Source organism: Phyllobates terribilis, unplaced genomic scaffold (genome assembly GCF_046119375.1).
Source record: "Phyllobates terribilis strain yellow unplaced genomic scaffold, ASM4611937v1 Scaffold_10__3_contigs__length_209671492, whole genome shotgun sequence".
Lineage (NCBI taxonomy): Eukaryota > Metazoa > Chordata > Amphibia > Anura > Dendrobatidae > Phyllobates > Phyllobates terribilis.
Window position 1 is genome coordinate 156,438,102 of NW_027362770.1, and position 27,867 is coordinate 156,465,968.

General features: G+C 46.1%; 1 long non-coding RNA gene across 1 annotated transcript; it reads left to right on the plus strand.

Moving 5' to 3' along the window:
- Positions 1–4,639: 4,639 nt before the first annotated feature.
- On the plus strand, positions 4,640–27,867 carry LOC141164175 (uncharacterized). The gene is made up of 3 exons (XR_012250863.1): positions 4,640–4,726; positions 25,873–26,019; positions 27,758–27,867. It is a non-coding gene; the product is annotated as an uncharacterized lncRNA (long non-coding RNA).

The window sequence follows — 27,867 nt, forward strand, 5'->3', positions numbered from 1 at the left end:
GCACACTTTTAGGCAGTGACCTGGGTGTCAGAGATGCTTCCAGGGGTCTTCCCCATGCTGTTCCCATGTCTTTTCAGCACTGTATGCATGTGTCACACAGCACATGGCCAGATAAGGTTGTAAAATGTTAAAATGACATTTCCTGGTGAATGCATTTGTCACGGTTGAAAGCAATACAAAAGTGCAAAAACGCATAAAAAATGCTACTTGTGAACATAGCTCAAGGTGTGGAGGAGTATTTTTGTTTTTGGTTATTTATTTTACCTTATACACAAGTCTTTACCCTGGAAAAGAAATTCCTTAACATATTTCACAGGAAAAAAGTTTCAGTTTCGTTTTTGAACGTTTTATTGTGAGCCCGTAAAAGTGGCTTAATACCTCTGACCACGTTGTTGACAGCAGTGACCTGGGGGTCAGAAATGCTTCCTGGGGCGATCCTCATCCTGTCCCCATGTCATTTGAGCACTGTCACTATCGTTTTGGGCACTTGTTAGGCTTTTAAAAGACTGCCAGGGGTGCCGCCGCAAAAATGCTCGGGTCTCCCATAGACTAACATTGGGCTCGTTGCTCGGGTCGAGCACCCTAGTATCACGGTGAGCTTGGCCCGAGCTTCGAGCACCCGAGCTTTTTAGTGCTCGATCAACACTACTCATTGCATCTGCTTCGATGATATGCCCGCCCCTGGTGCAGTGAGTAGCTGGGACCCCTGACACCACAGCTGAGCCTGGAGCACATGCAAGGCCGTCCCTGGGACGCCATACTATGTACATTACCAACATCAGCAGCTGGGTGAGCAGTCTGTAATTATAACACAGGCGTTATCACATTATCATTATGATGCAATTAAGGTTATTTATTATTATATGCACAATACATTTGAACTGGCACAGAATAAACATGAATTACTGTTATATCATGATGACACATGAGGAGATTGCTATTATTGCACTGTATATGTAGCGCCCCGAGGGCTCGGCCGCTACAGGGGTATTGCACCTCTGCCAGAGGTGTGATATTCCACTCCCGGGTAAGGATGGAGTGTGGACCAGGGCTCAGTTAGCTGCATGCATCACACACACCCCATTTCCGAGGGACAGCTCAACGGTGCTCCCACTAGACAGAAGTGCAGGCACGACAGCATCTGTCCCTGGCTGGAGTGGGGAGGGGGGAGGAAAACCCAGTGATGTAGGAGCAGAAGGGGATGGTTTCTGAGCGTAGGTAGGAGCTCAGACACCTGAGCTCACACACTAGGGGAAGGTATATAAGGTGGGCAACATCTTAGTTCTGGGTTGAGTTCAGTGAGAGAAGGAGTTCAGCCAGAGAGGGCTGACAGGGAGCTGTGGCTCAGTCCGGGCCCAGCTCCGCGAGGCAGGCCTAGGGTGAAGGCCATAGCCAGAAGGAAGGAACAGAAACAGAAAGGAACAGAAACAGAAAGGAACAGGAACAGAAAGGATCAGGAACAGAAAGGAACAGAAAAGGAAGAGAAGTCCCCAAAGTGTAGAAGGGCTCAGGAACAAGAAGGCAGAAGGGACCCTAAGGACCCAGGAAATTACGGGTGACGGGTCAGGTGAGAAAAGTTTACCAGGTCCCAAATTGGTGGAGGAGAAACTACCCTCAGCCAAAAACTGGAGGTCGTGATCATTACTTGGTGCGACCCCCTACTAAACCTTGCTAGGAAGGCACCATATAGGATAGCGGGAAACGGGGCCCACGTTTACCCACATAGATCCGCGGCAGCTGGACAAAAGCTTGGTCACTGGTGGGGCATGAGCCAGAGGAAGGATAGAAGGGAGTCCTGTGCCATACTCCGGAATTGCCTGGGAGTTGACCGAGCCCCTCACCTGGTGGACACGGCACGGCTCGGGCAGTCATTACCTGTACAGAAGTGACTTGGAGTATACGAACTGTGAGTAAAAGACCCTGGACTGCAATATGTTGTCTTTGTGCTTCTTACTTCGCCAGCACTAACGATACTGGGACTCCCTGCACCATCACCCCCACCATCTACTACATTGCCCTGAGGCTACACTCCTCCCGTGGGGAGTTATACTAACTCAGCTGCACACACCATCAGCCTCAGGGGACTGCCTTGCAGCGGCGGTTCATGATAGCCGCAATCCACGGGTGGCGTAGTCGGACATTACCTAAAGCACATAGGAGACTGCCACTGGTCTGACCACCCTGAGCCACGGGACCGGGTCGCCACTACTACTCCCAGCATTGCCCTGTAGCCCGGTCCCGAGTGCCCCACGGCCCAGGGGGCGAGTCATATACATATGCACTATGCTTTCCTGATGTATAGTGATTAATCACTGATTATGGCGTGTACCCTATATATATCTTGTTTATGCCGTGTTAATGGCTTGAGAAAGGCTCACAATGTGAAGCCCGAAATGTTGCACATACATGGGGAATGAAGATCAGTTTTTTCAGTATCTCGCGCCTGGAGTGCTGTGACTTTTTTTGCCGTATATCACTATAAATAAATATGTATCTATAGCCATCTCTGTTCATATGCTTACATTATTTATATGTAGCACAATAACTGCATACATGCGTCATGTATTATACAAACTAGAGCCAATCCATCAGCAGGATCTATTGTAGAACTTGCACACTTCTTCGGCCGGTATTCAGACTCATCATCTTGGATGTATGCGGCACTTAACACAAGAGCGACTATTTCTGACTGAATAACTTTACATGATCCTGATCCGATTCCCATGGAGACCTGTGAATCTTTTTATTCAGCTCTACATTACACTATTATATATGACTAGATGGTGGCCCGATTCTAACGCATCGAGCATTCTAGAATATGTATGCGGCCGACCGGGCGCAATCAGCAGAGCGTTGTTTAAATTTGGCGCCAATATCGTTGATTTGACGCGGTGACCGGTCGCGACCAATCAGTAAAGCGGTGTTTAAATTTGGCGCCAATAATGCTGATTAGTCGCGGCTGGTGTCCGCGACCAATCAGCAGAGCGTTGTTTAAATTTGGCGCCAATATCGCTGATTGGTCGCGGCTGCCAGCCACGACCAATCAGCAGAGCGTTGTTTACATTTGGCGCCAATCTCGCTGATTGGTCGCGGCTGGCGGCCGCAACCAATCAGCAGAGCATTGTTTAAATTTGGCGCCAATCTCGCTGATTGGTCACGGCTGGAGTCCGCGACCAATCAGCAGAGCGCTGTTTAAATTTTGCACCAAAATCGCTGATTGGTCGTGGCTGGAGTCCGCGACCAATCAGCACAGCAGTGTTTAAATGTGTCGGCAAAATCACTGATTGGTCGCGGGCAGCATCCGCGACCAATCAGCACAGCAGTGTTTAAATGTGGCCCCAAAATCGCTGATTGGTCGCGGGCAGCATCAGCGACCAATCAGCACAGCAGTGTTTAAATGTGGCGCCAAAATCGCTGATTGGTCGCGGTCTCCAATCAGCGAATCGCATTGGTGAGGACCGGGGAGCAGAATCGTATTGGTGAGGACCGGGGAGCGCCGCTGCCTGTGCGGCTCCTTCCGCTGCGAGATTTCGGGAGATGAGCGGCTTCTCGCAGCAGAAGTATCCTGACCCGCAGCACCGCTCCCCGGTCCTCCCTTGACACCCTAGCCACATGGTTGTCATCGCTGCTGCCTGTGCGGCTACTTCCGCTGCGAGAAGCCGGGAGATGAGCGCCTCGCGCCGGTCATGTCCCGGCTGCATCTCCGTCCCGCAGATGGCTCCGGCGGTCGAGGTCCTTCTGCTGCTACCGTCCGGGAGATGAGCACCTCGCGCCGGTCATCTCCCGGCTGCATCTCCGTCCTGCAGATGGCTCCGGCGGTCGAGGTTCTTCTGCTGCTACCGGCCGGGAGATGGGCGCCTTGCGCCGGTCATGTCCCGGCTGCATCTCCGTCCCGCAGATGAGCCGCTAACGGCCACCATCTTTTTTGAGAAATCCCACGGCGCTGATTGGCCGCTGCCGGACCAATGAGCGACGTGGGATTTCCAGGACAGACAGACAGACAGAAAGACAGACAGACAGACGGGATAACACGATTATATATATAGATGCTGGTTACACAGTGATTTTGGCCATGGCAATCACGCTACCATGTAGCAGCACAGAACGAAGTTTGGCAGCTTGACCTATGTTATGATGAAACAGGGTGTAACCGCAGCATAAGCCAGACTGTGTGTGTAGAGTAACGTCACTGCCATGCGACATCTTTGCCTGCCATACAAACGTCAGCTGCTGGCCTCTGATTAGCCAGCGGTGTGAATTGCAGTGCAGGGACCCAGCGTGTCACTGCACCGCAACACACTTCAGCTGACTGTGCATCCTCTGGTGCACATCTAACTGCAGTAGGCACTGGCGTCAGCATGGGCTCAGTGGCACTTTCTGCGACCACAAGCATTTCGCCCCTGGGTAATGTATAGGACATGTGATGACTCTATCACCATTGTGGATGTGGTGTGGTGATCGGTGCTGCACTGCCACAGATAAAAGCACAGGATCAATGCTCAGTCAGCACCAATGATAAAATGAATGAGGTCAGCGCTGGGGCAGATTACTAACAGCCAATGCTGTGTACTGGGCGGGCAGAAGGCAGAGCTGCACAATGGAGCCGGGCAGTGCCAGCTCTGGTTGTGGGATTAGAAAAGAAAGCACAGGGAGTTGCCCAGTCTGGAGAGCAGCATGAAAACAAAAAGGGGTCAGGAAATGAAGTGAAATTACAGAGGAAGGAAAGGTAGAGACCTAAACCATTTATTCAGGTGTTGTACAAATTTTGCTGCCAAGTGGTAAAAGGTGGTTTTGCTGCAAGGTGGTTAAAGATGGTTTTCTGCCAGGTGGTTTCGCAGCCAGGTGGTTTTGCTGCCAGGTGGTTTTGCTGCCATGTAGTAAAAGGTGGTTTTGCTACAGGTGGTAAAAGATGGTATTGCTGCCAGGTGGTAAAAGATGGTATTGTTGCCAGGTGGTTAAAGATGGTATTGCTGCCAGGTGGTTAAAGATGGTATTGCTGCCAGGTGGTAAAAGATGGTATTGTTGCCAGGTGGTTAAAGATGGTATTGCTGCCAGGTGGTAAAAGATGGTATTGCTGCCAGGTGGTAAAAGATGGTATTGTTGCCAGGTGGTTAAAGATGGTATTGCTGCCAGGTGGTTAAAGATGGTATTGCTGCCAGGTGGTAAAAGATGGTATTGCTGCCAGGTGGTTAAAGATGGTATTGCTGCCAGGTGGTTAAAGATGGTATTGCTGCCAGGTGGTAAAAGATGGTATTGTTGCCAGGTGGTTAAAGATGGAATTGCTGCCAGGTGGTTAAAGATGGTATTGCTGCCAGGTGGTTAAAGATGGTATTGCTGCCAGGTGGTTAAAGATGGTATTGTTGCCAGGTGGTAAAAGATGGTATTGCTGCCAGGTGGTAAAAGATGGTATTGCTGCCAGGTGGTAAAAGATGGTATTGCTGCCAGGTGGTAAAAGATGGTATTGTTGCCAGGTGGTTAAAGATGGTATTGCTGCCAGGTGGTTAAAGATGGTATTGCTGCCAGGTGGTTAAAGATGGTATTGCTGCCAGGTGGTAAAAGATGGTATTGTTGCCAGGTGGTTAAAGATGGAATTGCTGCCAGGTGGTTAAAGATGGTATTGCTGCCAGGTGGTTAAAGATGGTATTGCTGCCAGGTGGTTAAAGATGGTATTGCTGCCAGGTGGTTAAAGATGGTATTGTTGCCAGGTGGTTAAAGATGGTATTGTTGCCAGGTGGTTAAAGATGGTATTGCTGCCAGGTGGTTAAAGATGGTATTGCTGCCAGTTGGTTAAAGATGGTATTGCTGCCAGGTGGTTAAAGATGGTATTGCTGCCAGGTGGTTAAAGATGGTATTGCTGCCAGGTGGTTAAAGATGGTATTGTTGCCAGGTGGTTAGAGATGGTATTTCTGCCAGGTGTTTAAAGGTGGTATTGCTGCCAGGTGTTTAAAGTGGTATTGCTGCCAGGTGGTTAAAGATGGTATTGCTGCCAGGTGGTTAAAGATGGTATTGCTGCCAGGTGGTTAAAGATGGTATTGTTGCCAGGTGGTTAGAGATGGTATTTCTGCCAGGTGTTTAAAGGTGGTATTGCTGCCAGGTGTTTAAAGTGGTATTGCTGCCAGGTGTTTAAAGGTGGTATTGCTGCCAGGTGTTTAAAGGTGGTTTTCCTATATAGAGTGGAGATATAACAAACAATAATGTTAAAGCACATTTCAGTCACAAGATATTGATGAACTATCCTCAGTACCTACAATATATCATAAAAGTGAGCACACCCCTAAGTGTAAATGGCACCAAGGAGAAGCCGTGTGCTGCTGGAAAATTACACGTTTGAAGAATAGGACGGCCGCTCAGCCCTGTTAAGCTGGATACACATGGGGGGTGAAGGAGAATTAAAAAAAACGCAAAAGGATGCGAAAAATAAATCTCCTGTTGGGCTGAGTGTATATTAACAATAACTATACAGATCTGGAGCTTTGTGTAAAACATTGTCATTGGGGGAATGATGTGTTAAATGCCCAAATGCAGACAAAGAACAGCAGACATAGAAAACTGTTTCAGATCCAGATTGACTACCATGAATGATAATAGTCAGTAATAAGTTAGTAAATGTTTAGCGCACTGGAAATTTCAATCTTAAAAGGAGAGGCAACATATTATAGAATGACGGTGAGCCCTGGGGGTGACATGTACGGAATGGATCTTGTATACTCACTGCTTTACATTCTGCAGCAGAAATAGGACAAGAAGGATAGAAGCCTAAAAGAAAGATAGAAACAAAGAAATATCAGTGTTAAGAAAAGCATCCTCTATTCCCAGAGATCCCATAATATTGAGTGCACTCGCTTACTCTACATCCTCCATTCCCAGAGATCCCATGATATTGAGTGCACTCGCTTACTCTACATCCTCCACTCCCAGAGATCCCATGATATTGAGTGCACTCGCTTACTCTACATCCTCCATTCCCAGAGATCCTATGATATTGAGTGCACTCGCTTACTCTACATCCTCCATTCCCAGAGATCCCATGATATTGAGTGCACTCGCTTACTCTACATCCTCTATTCCCAGAGATCCCATAATATTGAGTGCACTCGCTAACTCTACATCCTCTATTCCCAGAGATCCTGTGATATTGAGTGCACTCACTTACTCTACAGCCTCCATTCCCAGAGATAACGTGAGATTGAGTGCACTCACTTACTCTACAGCCTCCATTCCCAGAGATCCCATGATATTGAGTGCACTCACTTACTCTACAGCCTCCATTCCCAGAGATCCCGTGATATTGAGTGCACTCACTTACTCTACAGCCTCCATTCCCAGAGATCCCATGATATTGAGTGCACTCGCTTACTCTACATCTTCCATTCCCAGAGATCCCATGATGTTGAGTGCACTCGCTTACTCTATATCCTCCATTCCCAGAGATCCCATGATACCGAGTATACTCGCTTACTCTACAGCCTCCATTCCCAGAGATCCCCTGATATTGAGTGCACTCGCTTACTCTACATCCTCCATTTCCAGAGATCCCATGATATTGAGTATACTCACTTACTCTACAGCCTCCATTCCCAGAGATCCCATGATACCGAGTATACTCGCTTACTCTACAGCCTCCATTCCCAGAGATCCCCTGATATTGAGTGCACTCACTTACTCTACATCCTCCATTTCCAGAGATCCCCTGATATTGAGTGCACTCGCTTACTCTACAGCCTCCATTCCCAGAGATCCCATGATACCGAGTATACTCGCTTACTCTACATCCTCCATTTCCAGAGATCCCATGATATTGAGTGCACTCGCTTACTCTACATCATCCATTCCCAGAGATCCCATGATATTGAGTGCACTCGCTTACTCTACATCCTCCATTCCCAGAGATCCAATAATATTGAGTGCACTGGCTTACTCTACATCCTCCATTTCCAGAGATCCCATGATATTGAGTGCACTCGCTTACTCTACATCATCCATTCCCAGAGATCCCATGATATTGAGTGCACTCGCTTACTCTACATCCTCCATTCCCAGAGATCCCATGATATTGAGTGCACTCGCTAACTCTACATCCTCCATTCCCAGAGATCCCATGATATTGAGTGTACTCGCTTACTCTACATCCTCCAATTCCCAGAGATCCCGTGATATTTAGTGCACTCGCTTACTCTACATCCTCTATTTCCAGAGATCCCATGATATTGAGTGCACTCACTAACTCTACATCCTCCATTCTCAGAGATACCATGATATTGAGTGCACTCGCTAACTCTACATCTTCCATTCTCAGAGATCCCATGATATTGAGTGCACTCGCTAACTCTACATCCTCAATTCCCAGAGATCCCATGATACCGAGTATACTCGCTTACTCTACATCCTCCATTTTCAGAGATCCCATGATATGATATTGAGTGCACTCACTAACTCTACATCCTCCATTCCCAGAGATCCCATGATATTGAGTGCACTCACTTACTCTACAGCCTCCATTCCCAGAGATCCCATGATATTGAGTGCACTCACTAACTCTACATCTTCCATTCTCAGAGATCCCATGATATTGAGTGCACTCGCTGACTTTACATTCTCCATTCTCAGAGATCCCATGATACTGAGTGCACTCGCTTACTCTACATCCTCCATTCCCAGAGATCCCATGATATTGAGTGCACTTGTTAACTCTACATCCTCCATTCCCAGAGATCCCATGATATTGAGGGCACTCGCTTACTCTACATCCTCCAATTCCCAGAGATCCCGTGATATTGAGTGCACTCGCTTACTCTACATCCTCTATTTCCAGAGATCCCATGATATTGAGTGCACTCACTAACTCTACATCCTCCATTCTCAGAGATCCCATGATATTGAGTGCACTCGCTAACTCTACATCCTCCATTCCCAGAGATCCCATGATATTGAGTGCACTCGCTTACTCTACATCCTCCATTCCCAGAGATCCCATGATATTGAGTGCACTCACTAACTCTACATCCTCCATTCTCAGAGATCCCATGATATTGAGTGCACTCGCTAATTCTACATCTTCCATTCTCAGAGATCCCATGATATTGAGTGCACTCGCTAACTCTACATCCTCAATTCCCAGAGATCCCATTATACCGAGTATACTCGCTTACTCTACATCCTCCATTTTCAGAGATCCCATGATATTGTGTGCGCTCGCTAACTCTACATCCTCCATTCCCAGAAATCCCATGATATTGAGTGCACTCACTTACTCTACAGCCTCCATTCCCAGAGATCCCATGATATTGAGTGCACTCACTAACTCTACATCTTCCATTCTCAGAGATCCCATGATATTGAGTGCACTCGCTCACTTTACATTCTCCATTCTCAGAGATCCCATGATACTGAGTGCACTCGCTTACTCTACATCCTCCATTTCCAGAGATCTCATGATACTGAGTGCACTCGCTTACTCTACATCCTCCATTTCCAGAGATCTCATGATACTGAGTGCACTTGCTTACTCTACAAATATGTCCAGAAGACTCATGAAATGTGAGCGGATCTACTGATCTTCTGGGATAGTAGGCAAGTAGCACAGTTTATAGTCTGTCCTGGTCACCATCTGAATGAATTAAAATGCCCGGTACTTCAGCTCGTACCATTCAAGTGAATAAAACCGCCATTGATTAACTCTTCACTGACATCCACTATACATGTAGGGTGCAAGTCGGTAGCAGGAGTATGGAGCGGGCTCTTGGGGTGAGCTCGCCCCATGACCAACAAATAATGGCTGTGACACACAGCCAGAACCTACCTATAACAGCCTAGGCTGTTAACCTGTTAAATACCATGGTCAAACTCTGACAGCGGCATTAATATTGCGTCGGCATTGGGGCATCATAATACGCTCCGATATAAAGTGATCGCAGGATGCAGATGAAGACCTCTTTGCCCATTATCACGGAGAAACCCAGCCAGTCCGTTGTGGTAAAATAAATTGTGTCATTCAAAAGTACAACTTGTCCTGCAAAAACTCATGCCCTCATACGTCTATGTGGACAGAAAAAAGTTATGGCTCTTGGAGGAAGGGGAGGAAAATACAAAAACGCAAAAAACGGAAACTGGCCATGTCCAGAAGGGGTTAGACAATGCTTGTCTATTCTAGGGATAGGACATGAACTTTCTAGTCCCAGGAGAAGGCTTTTACCTCTAGTAATTACTATCCCAGACTTGAGCTCGGGCAGGAGGTAGAACTATAGGCCGCACATTACTATAAGACGCAGCCCAGGTTTAGAGAGCAGAAAAGAGATTTCCTATTAATTAAAGTTTCCCTGTGGTATAAAGACGTGGAGGGGTTAATATCACTAACTTTACTACACAAGGGGAGAATAAGGAGGCAATGGATCTATTCTGAGCTCTTACCTGCTCCTGATGGTCTTCTTCTTCCCTTTGATATTGGTCTTCTTCCTACAATACATGAAACATATATCATGTCATGGAAATGTGCAGTAACGGGGGATTAGGATCTGTAAAGGTTCCTTCTCAGGAGTGTGGCGGACAGAGGAAATTCCCCAGTTTCTCACTCCAACCCAAATACTTTCTTAGCACAATATGTCCATTTCCTCCATCACACAGATAAAGGGGTCTCCCAGGATTAAAATACTGATGACCAATCGTTAGGATCTGCCCCCAATTCCAGGGAAGCAGACGTCCGGATCCAGATGGAGACCCCACTGATTAGCTGACCCTGACTGTTACCTAGTAGCAGCTGTGCAGATCGGGGGTCACAGGGCCTACATACATTAATGCTTGGTTCAGATGTCCATGGAGTGCGGTCTGAGTACAGACCCCCATCACTGACCGCCCAAACATGACCTCCCCATAGCCAAACACTGAGACAGCAACACTATCAGAAGGATTTGTATAGTTGGACTAAAATGGACAAAATGGTGTAAAATACTAAAAGAGACATTGTCACATGCTAAATCCTGTACTGCAGCAATGAATGTGACCGCTGCAGCTAATCGCTGTCCTTGTGCCATTTACCATCTTTGGTCAAATGTTTTATGTTGGAAAACCACATTAATGTGACTGATATGGGAGGAATGAGAATAAGTGATGTTGCAGCTACGTTCCATTTCTATTATAGGTACACATCTATATCTTCTATTAACAGTAAATATCTGCACTTACGGAACTGCGATCTTCTCGTTGACCGCGTCCTCCATTATCTCTTCTGGGGTCTCCTCCCTATAGGACATGAAACAGAGATCATCCTATGTGTTAGGTGAGAGCAATAAGTACCAGGGTCACTACAAATACTGTCCTCCACCAGCGGGTCAGAGAAAACACAACCTTGTATAATGTATCAGGCGGGTCAGATAGTGTTATATTTCCAGAAATAACATACGTACTCGATGGATCCAAGGGTCGGACGCCAGACAGGTTTTGGAAACCTATCAGGAATGAAAGTCCATGGAGTAGTCAGGATTTTGTGGATCCATCTTTAGGAGAAGTGAAGAAAAGAAAATTAGTGACAAAGATTTCACAACAGCGAATGTATCACAGCGACCTCAGACCCGCAATGATCCGACAAAGGTGACATATCGGGGCGATCGCACCACTTAGGATGTATTGTGACTGCAGGGGGCGCCACTCTCTAATAACAGCTTCCTCTCCCTGCAGCTTCGTTCTCAGCTCAGGATGATGAAGGGTTAAATAATGTGTTTTTTTACTGGACCCTTTAGTTTTTGATACAGTCCAAGGCCCACATTTATCAAAGTAATTTAACCAGAATTCTGGCATAAATTGAATTAAAAAGTCACAACATTATGGCACAACTTGGAGTTGCTCAAAATTTTGCAACTTTTGGCGTTTTCACATCAGTTTTTCCCAGTTCCGTCAAAATGGGCATAGCTGTGACAGAACAGGGGTGCAGCAGGGGCGTCACACCACTGCTCATCTAATACATGACATGCTGTGGCATTCCCTACTCCAGACTAAGACTGGAGTAAGATTTCTGGCGTGGCGCACAGAGGTGCTCGCCACTCGTCAGATGCTCCTGATTCATTGATTCATGACGAGCGAGACACCCCCTCATGGATCAGGAGAGTCTGACGCCACTACGTCCCCTCATCAAGACTTGATGTATCAGGACCTTAGTTTTTCTTTTTTAATATAACTCCGATGCAGTTTTTTGTGCTATTAACAAAAGTAACTGTTTCTTAAAGTTAAAATTAGTCAAGTCATTAAGGGGTTAAATTGCACTTTTAGAAGGAATAAGAATGGTTTTCAGCAATTACTTTCTATTTCATCTGCACTTGTGATTACATGTGGGGTCCGGTGCTCTTATAGTATCACATTCCTACATCGTACACCCAACTGTGACCGACAGAAAAGAAGGTGATGTGTTGTGAAGGGCACTGAGTGGTCTATCACAGTAGAATACCCCCGTATGTGACTCACCTCCACACTATATATTCCCGTAGTATGACACCCAGCGATGCTCCCCCATACAGTATGATGACCCAGTGATTACACCCCACGATGCTCCCCCATACAGTATGATGGCCCAGTGATGACACCCCACGATGCTCCCCCATACAGTATGATGACCCAGTGATTACACCCCACGATGCTCCCCCATACAGTATGATGACCCAGTGATTACACCCCACGATGCTCCCCCATACAGTATGATGACCCAGTGATTACACCCCACGATGCTCCCCCATACAGTATGATGACCCAGTGATTACACCCCACAATGCTCCCCCATACAGTATGATGGCCCAGTGATTACACCCCACGATGCTCCCCCATACAGTATGATGGTCCAGTGATTACACCCCACGATGCTCCCCCATACAGTATGATGGCCCAGTGATTACACCCCACGATGCTCCCCCATACAGTATGATGACCCAGTGATTACACCCCACGATGCTCCCCCATACAGTATGATGACCCAGTGATGACACCCCACGATGCTCCCCCATACAGTATGATGACCCAGTGATTACACCCCACGATGCTCCCCCATACAGTATGATGACCCAGTGATTACACCCCACGATGCTCCCCCATACAGTATGATAGCCCAGTGATTACACCCCACGATGCTCCCCCATACAGTATGATGGCCCAGTGATTACACCCCACGATGCTCCCCCATACAGTATGATGACCCAGTGATGACACCCCACGATGCTCCCCCATATAGTATGATGGCCCAGTGATTACACCCCACGATGCTCCCCCATACAGTATGATAGCCCAGTGATTACACCCCACGATGCTCCCCCATACAGTATGATGGCCCAGTGATTACACCCCACGATGCTCCCCCATACAGTATGATGGCCCAGTGATTACACCCCACGATGCTCCCCCATACAGTATGATGGCCCAGTGATGACACCCCACGATGCTCCCCCATACAGTATGATGGTCCAGTGATTACACCCCACGATGCTCCCCCATACAGTATGATGGCCCAGTGATTACACCCCACGATTCTCCCCCATACAGTATGATGACCCAGTGATTACACCCCACGATGCTCCCCCATACAGTATGATGGCCCAGTGATGACACCCCACGATGCTCCCCCATACAGTATGATGGCCCAGTGATTACACCCCACGATGCTCCCCCATACAATATGATGACCCAGTGATGACACCCTGCGATGCTACCACATACAGTATGATGGCCCAGTGATTACACCCCACGATGCTCTTCCATACAGTATGATGGCCAAGTGATGACACCCCGCGATGCTCCCCCATACAGTATGATGGTCCAGTGATTACACCCCACAATGCTCCCCCATACAGTATGATGGCCCAGTGATTACACCCCACGATGCTCCCCCATACAGTATGATGGCCCAGTGATGACACCCCACGATGCTCCCCCATACAGTATGATGGTCCAGTGATTACACCCCACGATGCTCCCCCATACAGTATGATGGCCCAGTGATTACACCCCACGATGCTCCCCCATACAGTATGATGACCCAGTGATTACACCCCACGATGCTCCCCCATACAGTATGATGGCCCAGTGATGACACCCCACGATGCTCCCCCATACAGTATGATGGCCCAGTGATTACACCCCACGATGCTCCCCCATACAATATGATGACCCAGTGATGACACCCTGCGATGCTACCACATACAGTATGATGGCCCAGTGATTACACCCCACGATGCTCTTCCATACAGTATGATGGCCAAGTGATGACACCCCGCGATGCTCCCCCATACAGTATGATGGTCCAGTGATTACACCCCACAATGCTCCCCCATACAGTATGATGGTCCAGTAATTACACCCCACGATGCTCCCCCATACAATATGATGACCCACTGATGACACCCCGCGATGCTCCCCCATACAGTATGGTAGCCCAGTGATGACACACCGCGATGCTCCCCCATACAGTATGATGGCCCAGTGATTGCACCCCACGATGCTCTTCCATACAGTATGATGGCCAAGTGATTACACCCCACGATGCTCCCCCATACAGTTTGATGGCCCAGTGATTACACCCCGCGATGCTCCCCCATACAGTATGATGGCCCAGTGATGGCACCCCACAATGCTCCCCCATACAGTATGATGGCCCAGTGATTACACCCCGCGATGCTCTTCCATACAGTATGATGGCCCAGTGGTTACACCCCACGATGCTCCTCCATACAGTATGATGGCCAAGTGATTACACCCCTCGATGCTCCCCCATACAGTATGATGGCCCAGTGACGACACCCCACGATGCTCCCCCATACAGTATGATGGCCCAGTGATTACACCCCGCGATGCTCCTCCATACAGTATGATGACCCAGTGATGACACCCCACGATGCTACTCTATATAGTATGATGGTCCAGTGATTACACCCCGCGATGCTCCTCCAAACAGTATGATGGCCCAGTGATTACACCCCACGATGCTCCCCCATACAGTATGATGGCCCAGTGATTACACCCCGCGATGCTCCTCCATACAGTATGATGGTCCAGTGATTACACCCCACGATGCTCCCCCATACAGTATGATGGTCCAGTGATGACACCCCGCGATGCTCCTCTATATAGTATGATGGCCCAGTGATTACACCCCGCGATGCTCCCCCATACAGTTTGATGGCCCAGTGAAGACACCCCACGATGCTCCTCTATATAGTATGATGGCCCAGTGATTACACCCCGCGATGCTCCTCCATACAGTTTGATGGCCCAGTGATGACACCCCACGATGCTACTCTATATAGAATGATGGTCCAGTGATTACACCCCGCGATGCTCCTCCAAACAGTATGATGGCCCAGTGATTACACCCCACGATGCTCCCCCATACAGTATGATGGCCCAGTGATTACACCCCGCGATGCTCCTCCATACAGTATGATGGTCCAGTGATTACACCCCACGATGCTCCCCCATACAGTATGATGGTCCAGTGATGACACCCCGCGATGCTCCCCCATACAGTATGATGGCCCAGTGATTACACGCCATGATGCTCCCCCATACAGTATAATGATCCAGTGCTGCATTCCCACCCAAAGGATAATACCTACAGCACACACATTATGATGCCCCTACTCATGACGCCCCAAAATTTGCATCCACATACAGTATGCTGCCCCAAGGCTTTCATCTCGCAGAATGATGCCCCACAGTATAATGCCCCAAGATACTCCTCCACACTCAGCCCAATGCATAATAAAGCCCTCACCAGTGCCCAGCCTCAAAACACACAGAATAGTGCAATAGCTAAAAACAAAAAATCTCACAAAGCATTGTTCCCATGATGAGCATGAATCTACAGGCTGCTCTGATCTATACTGTGTGGCTGGACGTTACAGGCGTAATCTAGAGACATCACTGTGTCTGCTGCACCAGACCTGAGACAGTGCAGAGAGCACAGGCTGTGTGGTGGTGTAGGGAGCTGACGGCTCTCTGCTCCACTATTCAACCATATCTATGAGGATACAGATTAAACATGTGCCGACCTCCTGAGACAGTACAGAGAGCACAGGCTGTGTGGTGGTGCAGGGAGCTGACGGCTCTCTGCTCCACTATTCAACCATATCTATGAGGATACAGATTAAACATGTGCCGACCTCCTGAGACAGTACAGAGAGCACAAGCTGTGTGATGGTGCGGGGAGCTGACGGCTCTCTGCTCCACTATTCAACCATATCTATGAGGATACAGATTAAACATGTGCCGACCTCCTGAGACAGTGCAGAGAGCACAGGCTGTGTGATGGTGCGGGGAGCTGACGGCTCTCTGCTCCACTATTCAACCATATCTATGAGGACACAGATTAAACATGTGCCGACCTCCTGAGACAGTGCAGAGCGCACAGGCTGTGTGATGGTGCAGGGAGCTGACGGCTCTCTGCTCCACTATTCAACCATATCTATGAGGATACAGATTAAACATGTGCTGACCTCCTGAGACAGCGCAGAGAGCACAGGCTGTGTGATGGTGCAGGGAGCTGACGGCTCTCTGCTCCACTATTCAACCATATCTATGAGGATACAGATTAAACATGTGCTGACCTCCTGAGACAGTGCAGAGAGCACAGGCTGTGTGATGGTGCAGGGAGCTGATGGTTCTCTGCTCCACTATTCCACCATATCTATGAGGATACAGATTAAACATGTGCCGACCTCCTGAGACAGTGCAGAGAGCACAGGCTCTGTGATGGTGCGGGGAGCTGACGGCTCTCTGCTCCACTATTCAACCATATCTATGAGGATACAGATTAAACATGTGCCGACCTCCTGAGACAGTGCAGAGAGCACAGGCTGTGTGGTGGTGCGGGGAGCTGACGGCTCTCTGCTCCACTATTCAGCCATATCTATGAGGATACAGATTGGGTATGTGCTGACCTCCTGAGACAGCTTCCCCAAATACAGGATCCTAGACAGGGGCTATGCTATAGAAAGTATACATACTTATAATTATATATCGTGTTTTTCTAAAGGAGCCAAAGGAAAATGCTGGCTCATGTTGTATTTCTCCTGGTGCCCATATTACAGGGTCCGATAAATACAATCCATCTGAATCATGTGTCCTATAAACCTCCTAGACTGAGACATGACTTTCACACCCTGAATGACAACCATCAGTGTAGACAGGTACATAGTGTGTGCAGAAAGGTTTTATATCATCTCTACCTGGAAAAAAAAAGGCACTTACAAAGATTTTTCCATCCTGCACAGTTCTTTCTCTTCCATTTCTATTTTCTCTGCTAACAGTTCCCATCTGTGGTACATGGAACATATATCATCATCTCATATGTAAAGGTAGAAATATCAGCAATATGAAGAGAATTAGTGAACAAATTCTGCCTTTTCGCCTCCATTCAAAATACTTTGCCAACATTTTCCATCTGTCTCGCAAATGATACAATTTTGTCTATGTGGAGCTACCACTGGAGGGCGCTCACTGTATCACTGTACATGGACAGAAGAAACCTATAAGGTTGGCGGCATAGATAGACCTTATGGTCCAACTGCCCGAATTATTTACTTTTAATATACGTCGATCCCAGACTTATTTAATGATATAATGACTAGGAAATTTTCCTTTTTTGAACCTTCATTTCTTACTTCTAGTCTTCCAGGAGCCATGTCCTTTTATTTTTTGGTCTACATAATCATTTGAGGACTTGATTTTTTGCATGTTGAGTTGTATTTTTGAATTACACCAATCACTTTACCATACAATGTACTGAAAACAGGAAAATGGCCTGGCGATATTATTCTCTAGGGCGGTATTACTCTGTAGGGCGGTATTACTCTGTAGGCCGGTATTATTCTGTAGGGCGGTATTATTCTGTAGGGCGGTATTATTCTTTAGGCCGGTATTATTCTTTAGGGCGGAATTATTCTGTAGGGCGGTATTATTCTGTAGGGCGGTATTATTCTGTAGGGCGGTATTATTCTGTAGGGCGGTATTACTCTTTAGGGCGGTATTACTCTTTAGGGCGGTGTTACTCTTTAGGGTGGAATTATTCTGTAGGGCGGTATTACACTTTAAAGCGGTATTATTGTGTAGGGTGGTATTACTCTGTAGGACGGTACTACTTTTAAGGGCGGTATTACTCTTTAGGGCGGTATTATTCTGTAGGCCGGTATTATTCTGTAGGGCGGTGTTACTCTTTAGGGCGGTGTTACTCTTTAGGGAGGAATTATTCTGTAGGGCGGTATTACACTTTAAAGCGGTATTATTGTGTAGGGTGGTATTACTCTGTAGGACGGTTCTACTTTTAAGGGCGGTATTACTCTGTAGGCCGGTATTATTCTGTAGGCCGGTATTATTCTGTAGGGCGGTGTTACTCTTTAGGGCGGTGTTACTCTTTAGGGAGGAATTATTCTGTAGGGCGGTATTACACTTTAAAGCGGTATTATTGTGTAGGGTGGTATTACTCTGTAGGACGGTACTACTTTTAAGGGCGGTATTACTCTTTAGGGCGGTATTACTCTTTAGGGCGGTGTTACTCTTTAGGGCGGTATTACTCTTTAGGGCGGTGTTACTCTTTAGGGCGGTATTACTCTTTAGGGCGGTGTTACTCTGTAGGGCGGTATTACTCTTTAGGGCGGTATTACTCTTTAGGGCGGTGTTACTCTGTAGGGCGGTGTTACTCTGTAGGGCGGTGTTACTCTTTAGGGCGGTGTTACTCTTTAGGGCGGTATTATTCTTTAGGGCGGTATTATTCTGTAGGTCAGTTCAAATACAGTGACCGCAAACTTATAAGATTTATTTTAGGATTTAATGTTTAATAATTATGTAAAACTTTGTAAATAATAAATGTTTTGTGGCCCCATTTTCTGAGCCCTGTAGCTGTAGACCGGAGCTTTCTTTTTTATTGATACCATTTTGGTGCACAAACGACATTTCAATTTATTCTTACTGCATTTTCTATGTGTAGCGCCCCGAGGGTTCGGTCGCTACAGAGGTATTGCATCTCACCCAGAGGTGTGATATCTCACTTCCAGGTAAGGATGGAGTGTGGCTCAGGACCCTAACACCCACATGCACTACACCACATTTCCGGGGGGCAGGGCGACAATGCTCCCGGGTGTGAGCATAACTGTCCCTGTCCCTGGCTGGAGTGGGGGGAGGGAACACCTAGAAAGGGGGAACCCAGTAGTCTGTGGGTGGGGAGAGTAGATCCAGGGTGCACTGTATAGAGGAGTATATATGGTGGGCACCATCTTAGAGTCAGGGAGAAAGAGAAGAGAAAGAGAAGGAGAAAGAAGTAGAGAGTGGGAGGGAGCAGAGGCTCTGCATGGGCTCTGCTCCGCAGGCAGGCCAAGTCTCAAGGCCTGGTCCTGGAGGAGAGGAACGGAGAGGAGAGGAATGGAGGAAGCTCTAGGAGAAGACCGAAGGGACCCCAGGGGTGCGGACCGGCTAGCCGCCACCGCACGCCCGCCGCTACCAGAGTAAGGGGGTCAGGCCAAGAAAAGGGAACCGGATCCCTCATCTAGTGGAGGAGAGCAACTACCCTCAGCTAGTAACCGGAGGCCGTGGCATTGTACATGCACGGCCCCTAACTACACCCGTTAGGAAAGCACCACATAGGACCCAGGGAAATGGAACAAACGTTTGCCCGCCATGGCCCGAGGCAGCAGGACAGAAACGTGGTCAATTGAGGGGTACGACAGGCCAGAGAAAGGACACACGAAGGGGGTCCTGACAAGCACTCCAAAAGTACCTGGGAGTTGGCCGAGCCCCTCACCTGGTGAGCACAGGACGACGTGGGCAGCCATTACCTGCGCAGAAGTGGCTTGTAGTCTAAAACTGTGAGTAAAGACCCTGGACTGCATCACTGGACTCTGAGTCATTACTGTTGCTCCCGCGCACCATCACCCCTACTATCTGCGCTCACTGCCCTGAGGCTATACTCCTCCCGTGGGGAGTTATACTACCCCCTGCTGCACATACAACATCAGCCTCAGTGATCTGCCCTGCAGCGGCGGTTCTCAGTGACCGCAATCCACGGGTGGCGTAGTCGGACATTTAGAGATTACAAAACCAAAGAAACTGATCTGCCACTGGTTTGACCACCCTGAGCCACGGGACCAGGTCGCCGCCACGGAGACTACAACCCCCAGCATTACACAGAAACCCGGCTCCGGGTATTCCCCTACACACACGGCCCAGGGGGCGCGTCATATGCATCGTACAGCAACCGAAAAAATGATATTCTCGTGTTTCGCCTTTTTTCTTTTTGATGTTTTACGTCTGGTTAAAATAATTTTATATCTTGATAGGTCAGATTTTTACTGATGCGATGATATCAAATGTTTTTCTTGTAATTCTTTTTTTTTTAATATGAAAAGGCGGGGGAGGGGGTGATTAAGACTTTTTTTTTTTTTGTACATATATATTGATAAAAACGACTCGGAAAATGGCGACAATGGGGAATTTTTTTTTTTTCTCCAAATTTGAGAATGTACAAGGAAACAGATCCGGTAAAAGCCTAATGGTGCAAAATGTGTAATGAAACCAAATTACAAAAATGGCGTTTAGCAACTAAATATATGCATGTAAAAAAAATTGTTCCCCCAGGTGGAAAACGTATACTTTTATTTATTCTCTAATCTATTGTATCCCCCTGTAAAAATACTGTTCATCAGTGAGGGTCTGGGGCACTGAGAAGTCATTACCGATCTCCTGGAATAACCCTTTATCTCCTGGATTCTTTATCATTATCATATTTTGTCCATGGTGGAATAAATATTACGATTTATGGGATTATCTTTGCTTTGCTGGACTGAAATCTTGGATTGTGAAGTAAATATATATTATTACAGAAGTCACATTAAAAGGAACCTGTCACCCGATAAAGTGCTATTAACCTGCAGATATGGAGTTAATCTGCAGGTTAATAGTGTCCTAAACCTGCCCGGTGCCGGCACTGAGAGTCCCACTGCTGAGAGGAAATGAACGTTATTCCCCCAGCAGCCTCTAGTGATGGTCGGCAGCGGCTGGATCAGTCACCGCTGTGAATAGAGTGTGCCGGCTGTATCCGTCCCTGTACTGACTGACACTGGCTCAGGATTGGGGCCGGCTGTCAGTCATTGCTTTCAGTTACAGCCGCCTCTCTCTATACACAGCGGTGACTGATCCCCCACCGGCACCGCCTCTATGACTGGAAGCCGGTGGGAATAAAACTCATTTCTTCCCAGCAGCGGGGCTCCAAGTGCCGGCACCGGGCAGGTTCATAAAGCTATAAACCTGTCGATTAATCCCATATCTGCTGGTAATAGCATTTTTTCAGGTGACAGATTCCCTTTAAGATAATTGCTCAATTTCCTTTTTTTTCTCACTTGTATTTAATAAGTGAAATAACAATTCCTCTAATGTTTGTAACCCTTAAAAAAACACTTTGGCATCTTTGTAATAAAATATGACACATATCTATTATCTATCTATTATCTATCTATTATCTATCTATCTATTATCTATCTATCTATTATCTATCTATTATCTATTTATCCCTCTTTCTATCCCTCTATCTATCTATCTATCTATCCATCTATCTATCTATTATCTATCTATAATCTATCAATCATCTATCAATCATCTATCAATCATCTATCAATCATCTATCTGATATCTATCAATCATCTATCTGATATCTATCTATTATCTATCTATTATCTAACTATTATCTATCATCTATCTATTCTCTATCTATTATCTATCATGTATCTATCATCTATCTATTTATCTATTATCTATCTATTATCTATCTATTATCTATCTATTATCTATCTATTATCTATCATCTATCTATTATCTATCTATTATCTATCTATTACCTATCTATTATCTATTATCTATCTATCTATCATCTATCTATCACGTGCAGACAGGATTTATATTATCTGTCCTGAATACAGAGAATCACACATTGGGGAGAAGGAAACATCTATATCATGGCGTCATCTAGAAGGTTTACTTCTATGAGAGCAGTAATTCTCTACACTTACATAGTCACCATGTTCTTCGAGATCAGGTCCGCCAATTCCACATGTGTTTCAGACTCTGGATCCTCACTGGTGTCATCACTATCGTACAAGGAAGATACATCAACTTATAATAAATGGTCAGAAACTTAATAGTACAAGCAAATATAAGAAGCTTTGTCATCTATTTTATTAGAGAAATCTGCTTCCGTCTCCACTTATGAGCCACTTCTGCTCCCCCCGCCTCCTGAACTCACTGTCTACTCTGAAGAAAAAAACACACGTTAAATCTATCTTGGTGAAAGCAAGACAGCCGGTCAGGTCAGTGCGGTGTCTGATTACAATGCCTATTATAGTCTGTAGAGGAGGAAGGGTGAAGGGCAGAGGGAGAAAACAGGAAGCGAGAGACACAGAAACATAGTGCTGCAGCCAGATAGGAGCTTAACTTATCCAAGAGCTGGATGCACAGCTAGACTGCTGAGTACAGAGCTGGATGCACAGCTAGACTGCTGAGTACAGAGCTGGATTCACAGCTAGACTGCTGAGTACAGAGCCGGATGCACAGCTAGACTGCTGAGTACAGAGCTGGATGCACAGCTAGACTGCTGAGTACAGAGCTGGATTCACAGCTAGACTGCTGAGTACAGAGCCGGATGCACAGCTAGACTGCTGAGTACAGAGCTGGATGCACAGCTAGACTGCTGAGTACAGAGCTGGATTCACAGCTAGACTGCTGAGTACAGAGCTGGATGCACAGCTAGACTGCTGAGTACAGAGCTGGATGCACAGCTAGACTGCTGAGTACAGAGCTGGATTCACAGCTAGACTGCTGAGTACAGAGCCGGATGCACAGCTAGACTGCTGAGTACAGAGCTGGATGCACAGCTAGACTGCTGAGTACAGAGCTGGATTCACAGCTAGACTGCTGAGTACAGAGCCGGATGCACAGCTAGACTGCTGAGTACAGAGCTGGATTCACAGCTAGACTGCTGAGTACAGAGCTGGATTCACAGCTAGACTGCTGAGTACAGAGCTGGATTCACAGCTAGACTGCTGAGTACAGAGCTGGATTCACAGCTAGACTGCTGAGTACTGCTGCTGCTTCTAAACATGCGTTAAGTAGAGAAAAATTATGAGGAATCGTTCTGTATGTGTGTGCTTTGCATAGGAGACATCATAACAGTGAGTCTCTGCTCTCTAGATCAGAGACAACTGAACATGAGAGAGGTGAACACTAGTGAAAAATAAAGGACACAAGTCATCTAATGGCCAGAAATAGTGTTATTCCTCATGTATACACCTAACTTCAGAAGAATGTTCTCTGGATGGCTGGAGGACCCAGCGGTCGGACCCCCGGCTAGGTTGGGACCAACCCCTACAGCTATAATTGCAATGAATATGTTCTATGCAATGTTATTGGCTTCAGCTATCACCCATTAGGTAAAGATGAATCGGCAGCACTACAAGTCTCAGTGTAGCTCTGGACTAAATGTAAGAATTGTTAAATCTATGAATGTAGTTATTAGGATTTTTGATGAGCATTGATGCCTGGAGTGGACACAGACAGAAAAGTGCCCGGTGCAGGAATAATATCTGGGCCTCTGTATCCAATAGCTCATCATAATGCATCATTCTTATGAAAGTGACCCCCTTAGCTCTGGGACCCCTGTGCATCTACAGAGGCTGCACCAGTGCTATGTCCACCTCTGATTGGTGCCTTCCCAATCCATCTCAGATATTAAGCCATCATATTAAATCACACAATTTAGAGTAACCATCATTTTATTTATTTTTTCTCGTGAATCAATAGTACATGTGAAAATAAGAAACTTGTAATATATCTTATTAAAGAGAAATCTGCTTCTTTCTCCTCCTGAACTAATCGTTCATTCTCAAAATTCTTAATTCACGGGTAAAATCTCTAATTAGTGAACACAAATGTTCCCTTTACTGAGATAGGAGACGACGATTGGTGCTCAGAAAGTTCTATGGAGACCTGGAGCTGTTGTTTCAGGAGAACTTGCAGCAGAATGTCTGTCTGCCTCTAGCTGCTCCATCCTCCTCTTCCTCTCCATAGAGTTTAATAAGCACCAACTGTCATCTCCTACCGCCCATCATTCTGCCTCGGAGTCTGACGGGTCAGAGTAGCGGGCGCGATGATGTCATTACAGAGCGCCCACTGCTCTGAGATGTGCGGTGCTTCACACCACAGACTCAGCAGACCAGAGTATTGGGTGGAACGAGGAGAGGTGAGTATTGTATTTATTTTTTTAAATCAGTGACTGGTGGCCATAATGTATGGGGGTGCATTGTATTGTATGGAGGACCACAGGGGGTGCATTATATTGTATGGAGGACCATGGGGAGTGTATTATACTGTATGGAGGACCATGGGGGTGCATTATAATGTATGGAGGACCATGAGGGGTGCATTATATTGTATAAATGACCATGTGGGGTGCATTACATTGCATGGAGTACCACGGGAGGTGCATTGTATTGTATGGAAGACCATGGGGGGAGGGCATTATATTGTATGGAGGACCATTGGGGGTGCATTATACTGTATGGAGGACCAAGGGGGTTCATTATATTGTATGGAAGACCATGAGGGAGGGCATTATATTGTATGGAGGACCATGGGGGTGCATTATATTGTATGGAGGTCCATGGGGGTGCATTATATTGTATGGAGATCCATGGGGGTGCATTATATTGTATGGAAGACCATGGGGGGTGCATTGTATGGTATGGAAGACCATGAGGGTTGCATTATATTGTATGGAGGACCATGGGGGTGCATCATATTGTATGGAAGACCATGGGGGTGCATTATATTGTGTGGAAGACCATGGGGGTGCATTTTATTGTATGGAGGACCATAATAGTTGCATTATATTGTATGGAGAACCATTGGGGGGTGCATTATATTGTATGGAGGACCATGGAGGATGCATTACATTGTATGGAGGACCATGAGGGTGCATTATATTGTATGGAGGACCATGGGGTGCATTATATTGTATGGAGGACCATGGGGGTGAATTATATTGTATGGAGGACTATGGGGAGTGCATTATATTGTCTGGAGGACCATGGGAGTGCATTATACTGTATGGAGGACCATGGGGTGCATTATACTATATGGAGGACCATGGGGGTGCATTATACTGTATGGAGGATCATGGTGGGTGCATTATATTTTATAGAGGACCATGGGAGGTGCATTATATTCTATGGAGGACCATTGGGTGGTGCATTATATTCTATGGAGGACCATGGGGAGTGTATTATACTATATGGAGGATTATGGGGGGTGTATTATAATATATGGAAGCAATTGAAGGTTTTGTGGGGTCTGTCATACAGTTTGTAGGCTATTATACTATTTTGAGGGCTAGTGCAGGCCATTATAAAGTGTGGGGGCCATTATACTGCATGTAGGCCCATTATACTGCATGGAGGGCTTGAAGGGCTGTGTGGGGGTCACAGTTGGGGGATCATACTGTGTTGGGGTCAGCATACTTTGCCTTGACAGTTGAGGTGGGGTACAGTAGGGTCATTATACTGTGCATGTGAAGGAGTTCACCATGGGGGTATCATACTGTGTTTGGGGGACACTTTTGTTGGCATCACACTTTATGGGGCAATGAAAGAGGAATCTAGGACTTCAGCTGGAGGAAAATGACTGTAAAGGCTGGAAAGTTGTAAGATCTGCTCCTTTGTAACTCGGGGTAAAGTGTAATTACCCCACAGTCAGTCAGTGGGGGGAGGGGAGAAACTGTAAGAATATTGATCATTTATCATCCAGAACGTTTGCTTTCATTAGCGCAATAAATCTCAGCACTTACATCATCTGTTCTATCTTCTCCAGGAAGATTGTCTTCTCCTGAATGTCTTCTTTGAGGAAGGTGATACGCTCCTCCCTATTGTACATGGAGAATAGATCTGATAGTGAAATCTACAAACGCCAGGAATTATTCAGCTGTTCAGCAGTATTATAGCGACCATGACACATGTGGTAAGTTCTCCCCTTCTCCCTCCATTCTAGGTCCTTTCTTTGACAACAGTTTTACATTTACTATATTACTCTGTTAAAGGGAAACTGTCAGCAGGTTTTTTGCTATTTAATATTGGAGCAGCTTGATGCAGGGTCAGAGACCCTTATTCCAGCAAGATGTCACCCACTGAGCTGCTTGCTGTAGGTTCAATAAAATCAGTGTTTTATCAGCAGGAGATTATCACTAGAGGACTAGTAAATCTGCTGCCATGTAGTCCTCCACACTCATGAGCTCTGTGTAACTCTGCACCCACTTCTGTTTGGCAGCTTTCTGCCTATGCACAGTGCACGCAGAAAGCAGCCAATCAATGATGTGGGCGGGGCTAGATAGAGCTCAGCATTCAGATAACTGCTAGATCTGCAGCAGAAAAAACAGGGATTTTATTAAAACTGCAGCCAGCAGCCCAGTAAGTGACACATCACTGGAATTAATGCTTTTAGATGGTGAAGGAAAAACTTGGTGATAGATTCTTTTCAATGCGTAGCATCACCCCCTTTAGTCCAGTTAATAATAAACAAAAGAAAAAAAAATACACATATTTGGTATCACCGTGTTCAGTAAAGTCCGATCTATGAAAATATAAAATGAATTGACCCAATCTGTAAAAAGTGTAAAGCAAAAAAATAAATCAAAATGGGAAAATTGCGCGATTTTGATTGCTACAACTCCACAAAAAAAGTACTAAGAAGCGAACGAAGCGTCGTAACTCCCCCAAAATAATATCAATAAAGACATCATGTCACCACGCAAAAAACCACAAGCCCCACATAGCTCCATCCACCAAAAATAATAATGTTACGGGTATTCAAAAATGGAGACTGAAGCTAATATTGTAGTAATTTTTTTTTCACCACTTAAATAAAACAAAAATACAAGTTTGATATTGTTGTAATCGCAGTGACCTGATTGGTCCGGGCATTTGTCCGTGAATAAAGAACGGACATCAGACACAGAAATTCATTATTATATATATGTATAGAGGGAGCATTACGGTCACTATTCTGATTCATGACTTTTCTTATTTCGGACTTACATAATTTGTTCTCTGATTTTCTCTCGATACAAATAAACGCCAAATCCTAAATTGGAGAAATAGAGAAGTTTCCTTATAAATAGCCGAATCTTAAATACCAATTGTATCCATAGTAAATATTTCCATTACCAGCTAATTAACAAATATAAGGTTTTCTCATTAATAATGTATGGGATGGGAGAAGTTGGAAGGAGAGGAAGCTTGTCATAAGAAATCAGACACTTATGTAGGTAGGAAATGGGGAATAATAAGGACGGACAGGAGTGTAAGACACGTATACTCACTGTAATACTTCTACTACAACCCTCAGAGGAGTTCCGGGCGAGCGGCTGCTTATATAGTCCTCATGATGTCATAATGTCCAGGCAGAGGTCACCATGGCGCCGATCCTGTGATGTCACAACATTCTAGAATGTGCCCTTCAGCCAATGAGATCCAATATAATCATATGTAATAAAGTCTATGGAGGGTTTATAAATGTATGTAAATATTCTGATACAGCAAATTGTTAGAAATAATAGGACCCCCCCACACACCCATGACCACATATGTGCAGAAGCATCTTATAATCCAATGTGTTTCTTATATTGTTATTATACATATACACCATATGGACACACATATAGGGGTGCAGAATTATATAACATCTCATTCTATATCCTTAGGCATTAATTTGGAGTTGGTCCCTTTCTACAAGATTTTGGAAGCGTTTGTGGGAATTTTTGCCCCTTATTTCAGAAGAGCTGATGCTGGATGGGTGGTCCTCCTGACCAGC